Genomic DNA, 14,409 nt, shown 5'->3' with positions numbered 1-14,409 from the left:
CCCTGCTATGTGAAGAATATGAGAAACATCATAATTGCACCTACTTTGTTCAATTTAGGCACTCAAACATGCAAAATTTAGCAAATGTTCATCCATCATGCATAAAACTACTCAAAACCAAAGGTGCACGTTCAAATCAAACCACAAAGTCACAAAAAATGAAAATCTAGTTTATATCGCTTGGCGGTCCTTCATTGCCACTAGGCAGTTTCAGGGCAGAACCCAGAAAATTTGTGCAGAATGCATGTCACCTGGCGGTTTAAGAACACTGCCAAGCAGTTTCTGGGAAAAATCCAAAAAACGTAAAAAACCCATAAAAATGTATAAACAGGTACCTGTGCTTTTCATTCAACTCACAATAACACAATTAAGAAATAAAATCACAACGTGCAGCTCCCCTAACTTGGTTTAGTTGCTCCGACAACCCTTCTAGAATTGTACTTGCCCAAGCTTTGATCCCCTTTTAATCTTTGGCAATGACAAACCTCCTTCCTAGCCTCTCTTCTCCTTGTAGTTCCACTTAGCTCTCTGAATGTTCTCTTTCACGTTGGCACACTCACCATATTCATTCTCCCTTTCACTAATCCTAATTTCTCTCTTGTTCCGCCCCAATTCAATTGGCTTAATTGTGAAAACGAAAATTAAATTAAAATTGAAGTTAATGGCCATTCAAGAGCCATTACTAGAAGATTTTACAGCCCTTCCAGCTGCTCCTTTTGATGGCTAGGGTTTCTGAACCTTTCCATTCACGCCAAAAGGAAATTGGCCAAAAAGAAACCTATTTAGCACCTATCAAGGTTCGAACACACAATAACACAATTACAAAGCCAATGCACAACCAACCGGCCAATTCATGTTTCATTATATTTTATGCACACATGTGCTTATACATTAAGTCACGAGACCTTATTCCCGTGCAAAACTATTAAATAATTAAATAACACAATGACATCCATAGAACTCGAACCCAAGTCCTTTCATAATAGCCAAATACTCTAAATCATTTGAGCTATTATTCATTGTCTTCTCTTTCCACATTAATTAACTTAGGGATTCCCGCCCTCGTATTTATTAAATAAATATTTATTTATTTATTTAATTTTCTTGAGTCTTACAGTGGTTGTTGCCTCTATTTAGATGGAACATAGATTTGTTGGTGTTGTTGTTGATTTTGGTGTTAAGACTGTTGATTTGCCATTTTAGGTTGACATGTTCCTTCCAGCCTAGGTTGTACCTGTTGGAGGACAAATCATGGTTGTATTGCTATTGAGGTTGTCTATTATGGCCAAAGATGTTGCAGCATATGCTTAAGGTGGTTCAATGTCCAATGTCCCTATTTCTTTTAATATAGAACACACCTTAGTAGAATGATTAGTAGAAACACAAATTCCACCTAAGGTAGTAGGGGTAGCAGTTTTCTGTAAATCTGCCAGGGTCGTTACCATGGCAGCTAAGTCATCCAACTTGCCTTCTATTTTCTTATGATTTGTAATCTAACATCCCGACCAGATATTACGAATTTAAATAATAAAGTAAAGAAATATTTCATCTGCTTCATTTATTAAAACATAAATTCCAAAAAACGCGGGAAATTTAAAACTTTATAAGAGTAATGAATATTCTCAAAACTACTACTATAAATCAACATAAAAATCCATAATAAAAGAAATCCAAGTCTAATAATATAACTTATTACAACTGTTCCAAAACATCATAAAAAGTCTGAATAAAAATATAAATCCCAGTCTAGCCCCGCTCCGGCTCTAAGTCTCACCAAATCTACCTGCAACATCATCTGCTCACGTATACTGCGTATACGATCATCGCCACACACACGCAAATAGGGTGAGCTAACAAAATAAACATATATACAATACATTTATATATATATATATATAACACAATCACACCAAGAAAATTCCATCCTTTGATATCATGTCACATGGCCACAACGATGTTAACTGTGTTCTACGTCTTCTAGTGAGTACCTCAAGATGTCTTGTTGCCACACCTATCGGCCACAACCGATAGAGCACGTGCGGGAAACTGTGCTACGGATCACACACCGTAACGTTAGGTGGAGTTCCCAATACGAACATAGCTCGTAACATCCCAAGACTACCAAACTCGTCAGCTAATTACTGAGGAGGGCAATCTATCTGGACCCATCTGAACGGGCCACAACCAGCACACTCACACCGGCAACACTTGCCAACCCGAGCCGCAACTCAACAGTCCCTCGTGTTCATCTGTCATCCCGACCATAACTCGAGGGATGTCATTCCGAGCCATAACTCAAGGAATGCCACATGCTTAACCCTTATCCTGAGCCACAACTCAAGGGATACGTTTTGAGCCACAACTCAAGGAACACCAGCAAGCCGACCTTTAAGTTATCCTAGAAGCCTTGTAGACCATGCAAATCACACCAGCAAAATATAATTCTACTGCAGCAATGTCACCTGGCACTACTCACGAGATGCCAGCCACTTTCCACTTCTATACCGCCTGGCAATTATGATGAGTTTGAACCTTTGCCCCTATTAAGTGTTTAAAATTTGGGAATTTAATGTCCTTTTTTCTCTTAAAGATTGACTTTAGTCGCATAGTACATTATTGGATATTCTTAAGTTTAATAATGCAACTGGAATTTAATTTAGGTCCTTAAGAGTGTAAATTGAGAATATTTGAAGTCATAAAATAATCCCAAAAATCAGAATTTGTGAGAGAAATAATTCAAGAACTAAATGCACCCCCAATTTTCATTTTTATACCCTCCTTCTACAATTGGCTATCTATTTCTGAAAAGGAATATTTCTAGAGCTAAATGCACCTCCAATTTTTATTTTCCACACCCCTCCTGAAATTGGGTCTTCTAACTCTATTCTGCACCCCTTCTTTTTACTAATCTGCACCACTACTATCACTTAAACTCCACCCAACCAGATTACACCATGTGGAAATCCTCCACTTACTAAAATAACCAATTAAAGCATGCCACGTCCTCAATCCTCCACTCACTAAAATAACCACTTAAAACTTGGCACGTCATCAATCCTTCACTCACTAAAATACCTAATCATGGAATGACACCTCATCACCCTCTCTCCTTCACACATCCAAAACCCTAACCCTAATTTTCCTTCTCTCCTACCATCTCCATACCGCAACCGCCACCCTCCACGACAGCCACCGCCACGTCCGACCATCGTTGTAGCTCGCTGAAACCGTAACCACCCTGTCGCCCCTATGTCGAAAAATGCAGCCACCGTTGTTGCGCCATTGGAGTTCGTGAGCCTATAGCAGCCACTGCGGAGCTTCGCTGCGTCATCTGCTTCGTTCATCACACGACCATCACCATAATAGCACCACTTGTGCCGTGACTGCAACTCGCTAGAGCAACCCCGAACCACCGGAAGCACTCACACCAACGCACCACATTGTCTCGTGTGAACCTGCACCCACGCTGCCGGAATCCACCATTGTAGCACCCCTCGCGAGCTACAACAACCATGCAACCCCGCTGCACTCGCCTCTTCCTGTCATGCCACCATCTTCTCCGTTCAACCCATTGCGGGAACCACCTTTGCGGCATCACTCGCGGAACCTATAACAACCACGACCACTCGCTGATCTGCACCTTCTCTGATAGACGTCCTTAGTGTAGGAGAGGAAGGAGATCCATGGAAGATACCAAAAGGTAGATGAAATACAACGAAAATGAAGATAAGAGCAAGAAAAGCTCTAGGCAATGGAGGTTTTTGGTGAAGATGAAGAGTAGAAGTGGAGTTATGGTATGGAAGGTGGCTAGAGGAGATGAAGGAGATGGTTAGCCATGTGTGCTCTCAAAATAATAGAAGAGTGGAGTGATCTCAACACAAACATTCTATTAGAAATTTCAAGAGTTAAAATGTACAAATGGTATACTTTTGGCTTTTATATGTGAGCCTAAAAGCTAGACTAATTCTTGGCCCTTAGATCAAGCTTGGAGGAGAAGCTTTAATCATCACCCTTGGATGGTGGCTTGGAGAAGGAGGCATCTTCCTAGCCTTTGGATGAAGACTTGGAAAAGAAGACACATGGGTGGAGTGTGGACTTGGCTCCATGGGATGCATGATCCATGAGGTGTAGGAAGGAATGTTGACTTTGACTTAGTGCACCTTTGACCTTTGGTAGCTCATGGCCAAATCTCCTATTGGGCTTAGTCAAGCCCAATTTTATCAATTCAACTACACATTGTTTGACTTATTATTTTAGACAAACAAGGCCTAAACAATGGCCCAATTTAAATCTATACTACTTCCTTCATGCATCATCTCATATTTTAGAGATTTCTTTAGCCCATGTGAATAATGTAAAAAGCCCATGATTGACTTGATCATCTTGTGAGAGGCCCATGTGAATCTTTCTCGTCATGCTTCTAGTGATTGGGCCTTGATGTGGGCTTGGACTTGTTGATGCACTTGAGCTTGGGCTTGTTGGGTTCACATCATCCCCTCCCCATTGAAGAGGATTTGCCCTCAAATCTTGGTGGTTATCCTCTTCATCAAAAATACCTACAAAAGGAACCAAATCAGTAATATTGAAAGTAGGATGCACACCATATTCCGCAGGAAGATCCAATTGATAAGCATTATTATTGATCTTCTTGATGATTTGGAATGGACCATCACCTCGGGGACTAAGCTTGGATTTTCTTATATTAGGAAATCTTTCCTTCCTTAAATGCAACCAAACTAAGTCTCCTTCATTAAAAGACTGAACTCTCTTACCTTTGTTTTTAGAATGAGCAATCTTTTCAACTTGGGCTTGAATTTGGTGTTTAACCTTCTCATGAAAATCTTTGATGAACTTGGACTTAGAAACCCCTTATTTATGAACAAAATCAAAAGAAGTTGGAAGAGGTAATAAGTCCAATGGTGTGAGAGGGTTAAAACCATAAACTATCTCAAAGGGTGAGAGTTTGGTGGTGCTATGGACCACTCTATTGTAAGCAAATTAAATGTGCGGAAGATTCTCATCCCAAGATTTATGATTCCCCTTAAGCAAAACCCTAAGCATTGTGGAAAGGGATCTATTGAATACCTCGGTTTGCCCATTAATTTGTGGGTGACAAGAGGTAGAGAAAGAAAGTTTTGTTCCTAGCCTAGATCACAAGGTCCTCCAAAAATGGCTTAGGAATTTAGCATCCTTATCAGACACAATTGTTTTGGGTAAGCCATGGAGGCGAACCACTTCTCTAAAGAACAACCTTGCTATGTTGTTAGCATCATCTACTTTGTGGCATGGTATAAAATGTGCCATTTTAGAAAAACGATCCACTACCACAAATATAGAGTCCACACCCCTAGAAGTCCTTGGAAGCCCTGGGACAAAATCCATACTTATATCCTTCCAAGGGGTGGAAGTAACAAGCAAAGGAGTATACATCCCTGCAAGCATTGCACTAGACTTAGCATGCAAACAATTCAAACAACTAGCGCAATGGTTTTGTATTTCCCTTATCATATGGGGCCAAAAGAATTTCTCTTTAAGCATGGCCAAAGTTTTGGCAACCCCAAAGTGACCCATAAGTCCCCCCTCATGCATCTCTTTGATCAAAAGTTTTCTATGAGAACCTAGAGGAATACATAGGCGGCCTTCTTTAAAAAGATATCCATTTGAGAGATAAAAGCCGCCTTGGGACTTAGTGAGACAATTATGATAAATGGTAGCAAAGAAGGGATCATGAATATACAATTCACATATGTTGTCAAATCCAAGAATTTGGGATCCAAGCTTGGCTAAAAGAGTATATCTCCTTGATAGTGCATCAGCCACCACATTAGCTTTCCCTTTTTTATACTTGATAACATAAGGGAATTGTTCCAAGTACTCAACCCATTTTGCATGCCTTTTATTCAATTTGTGTTGGCTCTTCAAATACTTGATATTTTCATGATCACTATGGATAATAAACTCTTTGGTCACAAGATAATGTTTCCAAGTATGAAGAGCTCGCACAAGAGCATATAGCTCTTTGTCATAGGTGGGATAGTTACGAGAAGGACCATTTAGTTTTTCACTAAAATAGGCAATTGGATAGCCTTCTTGTAACAAAACCACACCTATTCCCACCCTAGAAGCATCACATTCTAGCTCAAAAGTTTTCTCAAAGTTTGGAAGAGCAAGAATGGGAGCTTGAGTGAGCTTAGTCTTGATATCATCAAAAGCCTTTTGTTGTCTTTCACACTACTCAAAAGATATGTTTTTCTTAACAAGTTCATTAAGGGGTGAAGCAATGGTGGAGAAGTTGGGGATAAATCTTCTATAAAAACTTGCTAATCCATGAAAACTTCTAAAGTCCCCAACATTCTTTGGCATAGGCCATTCTTGGATGGCTTTGATTTTTGCGGGGTCAACATGCACCCCACTCTTATTAACCACAAATCCCAAAAAGATGACACTTTCTACATAGAAAGTGCACTTGTCAATGTTAGCATAGAGTTGGTGGTCTCGGAGAAGAGATAACACAACTCTAAGATGACCCACATGAAGCTTAGAGCTTGTACTATACACCAAGATGTCATCAAAATAGACAACAACAAACTTTCCTATGCAATCTCGCAAGACATGATTCATTAGGCGCATGAATGTACTAGGAGCATTGGTTAGGCCAAAGGGCATGACTAACCATTCATATAGACCAAATTTTGTTATGAAAGCGGTTTTTCACTCATCACCTTTTTGAATACAAATTTGGTGATAACCACTTTTGAGGTCTATTTTTGAAAAGATTTGAGCTCCGTGTAATTCATCCAACATATCATCTAGTCTTGGGATTGGGTGCCTATATTTTATGGTGATGTTGTTGATAGCCCTACAATCACAGCACATACGCCATTTTCCATCTTTCTTGGGCACCAACAACACAGGCACAACACAAGGACTTAAACTTTTTTGAACCCATCCCTTGTCTATCAACTCATTCACTTGAGTTTCTATCTCCTTGGTCTCAATTGGGTTTGTCCTATAGGCGGATCTATTAGGAGGACTTGCCCTTGGGACAAAATCAATTTGGTGCTCAGTCCCTCTAAAGGTGGGAGACCACGGGGGCCATCCTTTGGAAAAATATCTTGAAATTCATGAAGGAGAGCACGAATGGAAGGAGGTAGATCCTTAAAAGAAGGATGTTCAAGACAAGTAAGGATTGCTTGACAAAGTAAGAGGAAGGGAGGTTGCTCATTATGAAGAGTGTGAAAAAGAGTTTTATAAGTTAAAAGAACTTCATGAGCAACATCCTTAGAAGAAGAAACTTCCTCTACCTTCGTCTTGTCCTTAGAATCTTTAGAAGCATTAGAGTTCTTGGAACTCTCTTCCTCTCTCCTAGCTCGCATTTGAACTTGATCGCTAGCAACTTGGCTAGGAGTGAGGGGATGCAACACAAAAGTTTTTGAATGATGTTGGAGGGTGATCTCATTGGTGTGGCCATTGTGTAAGGTTTTATGATCAAATTGCCAAGGCCTTCCCTAGAGAATATGGCAAGCTTCCATTGGGATTACATCACATAAAACTTTATCTTTAAATTTCCCAATGGAGAACTTGACTTTCACTTGATGCTCAACTTTGAGATCCCCATCTTCATTAAGCCAATGAAGTTTGTAAGGTTTGGGATGGGGTAACAAAGTCAAATTCAACTTCTCAACCAATCTTGTGCTACAACAATTGCAACAAGACCCACTATCAAAAATCAAAGAACAAGTGTTTTTCAAAACCTCACATCTTGTGTGGAAAACATTTTCTCTTTGATCATTGAGAGGAATGCTAGGTTGGTTATTGAGAAGCCTCTTAATCATCACAAGTTTCCCTTCATTTGGATATGAATGTTCTTGAGAATCACTAGAATGAGAAGTGTCAGAGTCACTTGAAGATGACTCCTCTTGGCTAGTGTAAAGGTCTTTGCCCTTAAGCACAATTGTGCGTTTGGTAGGGCATTGAGTGGCCACATGACCTCTACCTAGACACTTGAAACATTTGATGTCACTACCTCTTTTGTTGGTGGAGGATTCACCCTTGTCACTTACCTTTGTAAGGCTCTTATGAGTGGAATCTTTTTCTTCTGAAAAATCTTTCTTTTGATAATCACTTTTAGAAAAAGAGGGAGAATCCTTACGAGAAGGACGTCTCAAAATTTGTTGCTCCACCTTGATGCTCATTTGAACAAGATCATTAAAATTGCGTTAGGGGAGCAACTCGACTTTATCTCTTATGTTGTAATTGAGTCCACTTAAGAACCTAGCAATGGTAAGTTCCTCTTCTTCTTCAATTCCGGCTCTCATGATGTAGAGCTCCATCTTTTTTCTATACTCTTCTATAGACATAGATCTTTGTTGGAGCCTTTGGAGCTTGTCCAAGAGCTTTCTTTTGTAGTAGGAGGGAACATGGCGGGCATGAAGGGCTTCCTTAAGATCATTCCAATACTCAATATCATGTGGCCCTTTTCTCCTTCTTTGGAAGACTAAGGAAGTCCACCAATTAGGAGCATGCCCTTGAAAGCTAAGAGTAGCTAGAGACACACACCTTTCTTCCTCCACAACATGACTCTCAAATAATTGTTCCACTTTTGTAACCCAATCAAGAAAAACCTCAACATTATCCTTTCCATAGAAATGAGGCAAATCAATTTTGACTTCTTTAGGATGAGGAGGTATGCGCCTGTGCCTTCTTACACGAGGCGATTGTCTAAGGTTGATGCTCTAATCTTCCTCCTCTTCAAAATCATACTCATGCCTGGAAGGGGCACGAGAAGGCCTAGGAGAGGCACGGGTATGAAGGTTGGAAGGGTTAGGTTGATTGGCAATTAATTGAAGATTGGTTGCATGGAAGCCATTTGAATTTTAAGGTCCCTAACCTCTTGAGAGAGATTATTTAGGACTCTAGGATCAACCTCAACCTCCTCATCACCACTTGTGCGGAGGTTGTTTTCATCAACTTGTTTTTGATGTTGGGTACTAACACGAGTAGCCCTTCTAGTGCTCATGGTGATTGAAAGAACTTAAAACTTTAACAAAATGGTGAAAGAAGAAACCAAGCACAAGTAGACCTCCAGGTTAGGCGAGGTGAGTCTAAAAGACTTCTTAAGTACCAAGGCCAATCCTTGCCAAGATGTACTTGCAAAAGGTTTCAAAGATCACATAATTGTCTAAGGCTAAGTAAGTAGAATCACTTGAGATACTAAGCACAAACAAACACAAACAAGACTCAAAGAAAATAAAAGATTAACACTAAAAACGGACCCCTAAATGGCAAAAATTTTAGAGACTTTGGTCTCATAAATTAAAACCACTAAACGTCTAATCTATGCGGCCTAAAAGCAAGATGAGAAAGCACTTAGAACTTTCAACACACTCACTTACTAAAATGTTGAACTATAATATGAAAAAGGTTCTACTTAGGAGATGGGATTGAACACTTTTGGTTCCCCAAGACACCAAAGTAGGACATGGATACTGTAAGACCCAAGAAAATTAAATCGTTAATTAAATAATTATTTAATACAGGCGGGTAATAGAAGCCTTTAAGGCATTTAATGTGGTGTGCTATGATGTGGAAAAGTACTAGCTCAAGTGATTGAGAGTACTTAATTGTGTGAGAGGGCTTGGGTTCAAGTCCTATGTATGTCATTTGTATGTTATTTAATTTATGCATTTTTATGTTATATATTTGAATGTGAGACGTGATAACATAACCTTAGAAATGGAGGAATTATCATAATTGTGAATTGGTTGAATTGGTTGTGATCTTGACTTGGTGATTGATAGGTTGTGGGTTCAAACCTGGCTAAGAACAAAAGTACTCTTTTTTTGCCAAATTTTCTTTTGGTATGAATATGAAGGGTTTAGGAACCCTAGCAGCCAATAGAGAGGTAACCTAAGGGCTGGAAAACACTTTTAATAACCATTGATTAGCCTTAATCTTTATTTTTAATTAAAATTCGTTTTAGGGTGTAAAGGGTAATTAAGGGAGAGTTAATTTGAAGAGAGGGAGAGGAATTACAAAGAGAGAGACCTGAAATAGTAGTGTGAACGTTGAGCAGTGAGATTCTGGCAATTGGCACGCACTGCAGAGAGGAATTGGAGTCGAAAACCAATCTTTGGAGAGTAAACAAAGAACAAGAGCGTTTTGGGTTTTGGGACACATTCAATTCGAATTTGGAGCGAGGATTCGAGGTAAGGGGAATTATTTTTAACTCTTTTGATTCGTGTTTATTGTAATGTATTGATATGAATCGAATTGTATGAATTTTCCTGTTGAATTATGATGTTATCAGGAAATTCTGGGAATCTGCCCAGAAACCGCCTAGCGGGCAAGCATGTGCCATCAGGCGGCACATCAGTACTAACCTTGTTTTTGGGTTCGTTCTTGAACTGTCAGGCGGTGAAGCTGAACCGCCAGGCGATATATGGTGTTAGGCCACTATTTTATTGTATTTTTGGGTAAATTGAGATGTATCGAGTTCCAAGGTAATTCAGTGTATGTGTGACTTCGAAATTCAATGTTTTGATTGGTTTTTTGTGGTGTCTGTAAAGTATACCGTGAGGGTATAATCAATTGAATTACGTTCAAATCAAGGAGTTCTATAATATTTTGGTTTTAGGGTACGAGGATAGGAGTGAAGGGTTCATGATACATGAAGTTTCATAGGAATTGGGATTTGAGCTGATAAAAACAGGAAAAGAAAATGGTAATGAGTTGTTGGGTATTTTTAGGATTTGAACCTGGATTGAATTAATGGAGAGTTGGAGGATTTGTAAGTGCAGCAAAGAGAGATGAAACCAGAACCTGATACGCCGCCTGGCGGATCATGACCTGCCGTCAGACGATGACTAGAGTAGTGGCACAATTTGTGAGTTTGAGAAGTGGAGAATGGGAGAAGAACCTAGGTGAGTGAGTGGTACTAAAGAATTATTAATGAATCTGTAAGGAACGATATAATTATGTTATTGAATTGTGTGAATTAGAATAAGTGTGAAGGTATGAGCATAGTATGGTATGGTTGTAGGAAAGTTAATGCAAGATAGGGAGAATAATGATCCTAATCCAAAGTTTCAGGGTTAAAATGTATAGCTTGTTTGATGGTGTATAATTGGGACATGAGATGGTGTGTCTTAATGAGTTGAGGTAATAGCTAAGACTTGTGTAAAAAGGATTGAATGCTAAATGAGTAGAAGTTGTGTTACTGTTGTAGTGTGAATCAGGTAGGTAATTTGCTATAAGGTACTGTGCGGGTGGTCTCATTTTGAGTTGGGATGAGTCATTGGTTAAGGATAGAGGAACTGGGAAAATCTTATGTCTTGTTTTGTGGTTAGGGAAGGGAAATTTATAGGTAATGGGTTCACCTGTGGAGTGCCAAGGAGGCAAGAATATGAATTAAATTGATTGAGGTATGGCTGGGTAACTTTGAATAAGGTCTTGATGAATGAGAAGAGTGATGCTTGTGGTAGTGTTCTAGTTTTGGAACAAATCAGTGAGTGTGCCAAAACCAGCAGCGAGGTACTTTTGGTGTGGTGCCTAGCGGCCTGCTAATGCCTCCGCCAGGTGGTGACTGAAAAACAGTGGCGCTGGGAGGGCGCTAGCGCCTGACGGTGGACAAGTACCGCCAGGCGGTCTGGACTGATTTCGCCTGGCGGCGTGTAGGCTGAGCCAGGCGAAAATGTTGATGTCCTTGATTTGTTTGTTTGTTGTTTTGAGCAAGGATGCTACACTTGGATCGGGAACTGCTGTGCCATGAACGGGTAGGTTCTTGGATGGTGGATAACATGTGATGATATGAGCGGGGAGGTTCATATCCAGTTACTCTTGTGTGGGGATACGAGCGAGGTAGGTTCGTATGTTCCGTGCTCACAATTGAGAGATGCCACGTGCGGGGAGGTAAGAAGTTGGTGGATCACATGTGTTGGACTACGGGCGGGTAGGTCCGTAGAGCAGGACTACGAGCGGAGAGGTTCGTAGAGGCAGGACCACGAGCGGGCAGGTTCGTGTGAGCATCATATTCCCGAGTCCAAGGCTAACCATTTGTGTGATTTGAAGGCTGTAAAGCCTTGGGGTTAAGGTCTTGGCCAAGAACTAAGTAGGTTGAATGAGATGGGTGTATGATTTATTTGGTATTAATATATCTATGAATATATGTTATTTTATTTTCTCAGCTCACCCTTTCTGTTTGTGTATGGCGATGATCGTGTGATTCGTTACACGGGAGCAGATGTTGATACATGTGATGCTGAGGATGCTCAGGCGACGGAGTGAGGGCTAGCTTGGGGATTAGAGCTAGGAGATTTTCTCACTATACTTTGTTATGTTTTCAGTTATGAATAATAAATTTTGGAACTTGTAATACTCTTGGTATTCATGTTTTATATATTTTGGTGTGTGTTTTCACATTTTTAATTTTCCCACGTTTAGGAATAATAAAATTACGACTATTGAAATTCATTTGCCTATTTTAATTATTTATTTAAGTAATATTCCTTAGAGATGTTACAGATACAATTGAGAACTTGAAAGCTATTTTGGTTCACTAATTTGGTACTCAAAATGAAGCAACCTCAAGCCACTTAATATCTCAAATTTTGATGCTCAAAAGATGCAATTTCACAATCATGGAGGCTTCAAAATGGTACCAAATAAGATGTTCCAAAAAGAAGTACAAAGTACAAAGAAATAAAGCCAAAAAATAAGAAACAATGCAACTCCAAATGTTTTGCCAAAGTGCTGCCAATTTGCACCAAATCAAGAGTCAAGAGCTTGGCTTGTAGCCTCCTTTTGATTTAAACAAAGACCACCACCAAGTAAGGCACTTGTAAGCACCTTAAGCCACCAAAATGAAGTGCAAAACAACAACTATAGCCTTGGTTTTAAGGCCAAAATAGCCACCAAACCTGCACCAAAAAAACAAAATAGCAAAAAAAACTATACCAAGCAATGGAGTTAGCACACACACACTCTCAAATGAATAGGTCCAAAACTCTCAATAGGTGAGGAAAAGGATAAGCACACAAGCTAAAATTCTACTTCAATATCCACCACCTAAGATGCTACCAAATCATAGAAACCATTCTAAACTTCATAGCATCATCAATCACAACCAATAACCAAGAGTCAAGTATATGAACCCAAACAAAGGAGAAAGCAAGAAAAGCTAATTAGAAATATTAAACCAAAAGAGAATTGAAATGAAACATGACTAGAAGGAGATTCAAGAAGTGACAAGCAAGAAATTAAAGGCTAGAAAGAAAGGCAGGCACCACCAAAAGGAACCTAGAAATGCACTAGAATAGATGAAAAAAAATTGAAAATAGAGAAGAAAAAGTGCTCAGAAACAACCATTGTACTCATTGCAATTTTGTGCCAAATTGAGGGAATAAATTCCACTTCTATTAAAGGCAAACTCAAGCCAATATAGAGTACACAATCAAGGAATCAATTAGAATAACAAAGAGCACTTAAAAGCACCACAAAATGCACAAAATAGCAGTAAAACATACAATTCCCGAGACCATTGCGCCAGAAAACGTGAAAATTTGCCTCAACTTCGTCGATTTTTCATTTTTTTTTGTACTCAACACTTTTGAATGATTCTTTTTTGTATTTTTTGTCTGGATGTTAGATAAATGAGGAAAAAATCAGATTAAAATTTGGAATAGGCAGTGATTCATGAAAAATCTCAAGCAGTAGGTGTGCGTGCAGTGAAAACTGGAAAAACAGACTGGAGCAGAATTGCTCACGGAAATTGTAAGATGTTCTATGAAAATTCAAGATTAATGAACTTGATTATGATCTAAAATAAATTATGAATCATAGAAGAACATCTTAAACATTCAAAAGCACAATCCAATCGGTGAAATGGACGAAAAACAGTGAGACCATTGCCTTACACATCCACAAGCACCACTTGAAGTTCATAGCTCATTTTGTGTGATGTAGGACTTGGTTCTCATCAAGCAAGTGCAAAATTCAGCCATATGAATGAAAATTAAGATGTATGAAAGTGATAAAACATGACTTAAGACAAAACACAACATAAGAAACTGAAAATTAAAAGATGCACTGATTAAAATGAAGAAAAACAGCAAGGAAAAAAAGAACAAGTGATGGAAAACGAAAATGGAACCTAAAACAGATTTGCACCAATGAAGCAAGGAGTACTACAAGATGAATCAATGGAGATTCATGTAGCCTCAATGTCAAATGGTGGAGAGCAGCAAGAACATGAAAAAACAGCAGAAAAATTGAAGAAAATAGTGGAGAAAAGAGACAAAACGGAAATTGAAAAAAAAGACAAGTATGGACCAAGAACCTTACCCAAACCAAGAGGATGGATGCACCAAAGGCTTGGATGGCTCTAGATACCAATTGATGGATGTCCTTGGT

This window comes from Vigna unguiculata, chromosome 1 (genome assembly GCF_037176805.1).
Source record: "Vigna unguiculata cultivar grain cowpea cultivar isolate G323 ecotype 2 chromosome 1, ASM3717680v1, whole genome shotgun sequence".
Lineage (NCBI taxonomy): Eukaryota > Viridiplantae > Streptophyta > Magnoliopsida > Fabales > Fabaceae > Vigna > Vigna unguiculata.
This window is presented reverse-complemented; position numbering follows the sequence as displayed.